This window comes from Boleophthalmus pectinirostris, unplaced genomic scaffold (assembly GCF_026225935.1).
Source record: "Boleophthalmus pectinirostris isolate CB_2022bp ecotype Guang Dong unplaced genomic scaffold, ASM2622593v1 HiC_scaffold_23, whole genome shotgun sequence".
NCBI classification, from domain to species: Eukaryota; Metazoa; Chordata; class Actinopteri; order Gobiiformes; family Gobiidae; genus Boleophthalmus; species Boleophthalmus pectinirostris.
The window spans coordinates 18,617,802-18,620,867 of NW_026571207.1; positions in this window are offsets into that span (position 1 = coordinate 18,617,802).

Consider the following 3,066-nt stretch of genomic DNA (forward strand, 5'->3'; position numbering starts at 1 on the left):
ACGAAGCACATCCAGTTCCCCGTCTGATTTAATTGGTAACCAGAGGCAACCTTTAGCGAATGATTCATGATGTAAAATTAAATCTTCTTTCTATTAGTGACATTTTCCAGGCACACACAGTCATGCTCGGTGCCCTTTAGGTGCTTAAGACCTTGACCCACAGTTGTTCTTGACAGCACATCTTACATCATTCAATATAACAGTAATAGTGTCTAGTGTTGGCATGTAATCTGAGCTGTAATTCAATTTATTCTATACCAGAGTTATGGTAAAAATAATCTGCGGCCTAGGCAGATGTACTCTCACACAGGTAACAGTGGTATAGAAAACAAAACAAACAAGGACTCTGCATGCCATCGTGGTGTATCATTAGCTTCTTGCTGCTTTGTTTGTTTCTAGACTAATCACGTTCCCATTAAATATTAAACAATGCAATCTTACATCACATCATCAGAAAGGTTACAAGCTAAACCACAGCCACTGTATCCTCTACAAACTTATCAGATATCTAATATTTCTCTGGTCATAACATGAGCAATACCTTTGCTTTGCCAGGAGGAAATCATCCTCAAGTTTGGCTGAATTCTGTTAAGTTTTCAAAGTTAATAAAAAGTTGTAACTTTCCCTGAAATTGAATGTGTGCAGTGATGTCTATAAGCTTACTGTCTCTCTCTCACTGCCAGGGTGCTGCAGGGTGAGTACAGGCGGCTGAAGTGGAAGCATGAGGAGGCAGCGTCAGTGCCCATGCTGACAGAGGCGGGAGAGGGGGGTCTGGGCTCTCCCACTGGGGGGGCTCAGGACGAGGAACTGCTTGCTGAGGCCCGAGTTTTGCGCCAACACAAGAGTCGTTTGGAGACACGCATGCAGATCCTGGAGGACCACAACAAGCAGCTGGAGTCACAGCTACGGCGCCTCAGGGAGCTCCTGCTACAGGTACAGTACAGGGGCTCATGTGGGATACTCAGGTACAGGCCTGAGGAGGGCTGCACAGGTGCATCTGACGCTATGTAGGAAGAAGGGTGAAGTAAGAAATTACAATATATTCTGAAAGTTACACATGCTAAATGAACACTTTACCCTGTTAATTCTCTTGCCAAACAAGTAAGTCCGTGTAAAAGAGAGCCCTAAAAGCAAACTGCCCCTGATGCTAAAATTTGGACTCATTATTTATTTCATCCTTTTCTCTTGTGTTTTGAGTTACTGAATAAACATCCATCCATTTCCTTCTGCTTTATCTGGGGCCTAGTTGCGGAGGCGTCAGACTAAACAGGGATGTCCCAACATCCCTCTTCACACTCACTCCAGAATATATGAATAATCAGATGATAATATATTAAATGGTAAACAAATGTGAATACCACAGTGTATATGATCCGTCAGCAGCTGTCACACCTGAGTCATAATTCAAACAGCATTATGCAACAGTGATGAAATAACAGAACAGATGCTGAGATCATTTAATTATGTGAGTACATAATATGTATGTGAGTACATTTAACTCAATTTTTTCCCATTTCTTTATAGTACATACATACATGTATCATGTGTGCATATACATGTATGTTAAAGAAAATGAAAAAGAAAACTGATACTTCCACACTTAATAATGTGGGACCAGTGCCTACATGTTTCCCTTCCTCGAGTACATCCTTCTATCTACTGTACACAACATGGACCTTTAAACAAGCAGATTTTGTCTCAATATAAGAGCAGAAATCTGAGTTGCAAAATGGCTGACAGAAAGCCTGCCACACTGAACGAGAGCATCATATTGTTGTTATGTGAAACACCAAATGACTCTGTGGTGGTTGGAAGTATGATAAACATGGGCCATCACTGACAATCACTTGCTCTGTTACAGCCCAAAGACGACTCGGAGGCCAATGGATCTGAGCCCTCCACACTGTCATCGCCTGTGTCTGGGGCGGGTCGCCATGGCGATCCGGCAGAGAGCAGGGAGACCACCGACACCGAAACCGCAGGTCAGACCGACACACATGGTTATGGCTCTATTGTGCTACAACACATAACACAGAGGTTGTGTCTGGAAGAGCTGTACTCACACTGGGCTGTGAGCCAGTATGCAGCAATATTTAATCATTAAAAATCTCCAAGAAATATATTAAGTCATGAGAACTACTACTTTTTACTATACTATTACTGTTTTTTCTAATTATGACAGTTTGTGAAGAAAGTTGGGAAACAGTACATATCGCCAAGTTCAGATAAGGAGTCTCTCTGTGTCAATTTATGTTTATTTACTGTAACAATACCAATTAACTACTTCCCTCACACTCCCAATAACATGCATTCATTTCTTTAATTCATTCTTATGAGTCTATCCCAGCAACTCAGGGTCCTAGGTGGAATTACTGAGAAAGGCTTCCACTTTCACTGGCGTTTTTATCTTGTATTTCTATAACAATATTGTTAGAGATTCACTCCACACAAAGAGAGTGTCAGCCCACTCAAGGCTAAACATAAGACATGGTACAAAGTAAAGCTTTAAAAGCAAATCTAAAATATTACACATAGGCAGTAGGTGTTTATAGTTAAAGTGGACCAAGCAACCATTGGAGAATCTTTTTAAATGAGACCCAGTAAGCTTTGAACTCCACATATCTGTATTGACTATTGCTATTCCATGTAGTTTTAACTTCTGTGACTCTGCCATGTTTAAAGTTTGTCTCATAATTTTTCAGCAGAGGAGCCGGAGCATGAGCAGGACACAGTACTGCAGTTACAGGAGGTCATCGAACAGCTCAGAAATGTCTTCCCATCTGAGCCCGGTGAGTCCTGCCTTTGCCAATCACAGTGGACTTTAACAGACAGACTCCATCACTGCGGGGACAGACGAGGATAGAGACAAGTGCAAATATGTACAGGGCGGTCGATATTCAGACGGACTGGCACACAGATTAAATGAGGCCAGATAGAGACAGTTGTAAAGAATGGAGGAGGAAAGTTTGTTTCCTGATTAATTTGCAATTTGCAAAGCAACATCTTCTGTGACAAAAAATAATTATAATTACAGCTCAGCTAATCATAAGCTAAAAAGTGCCAAAT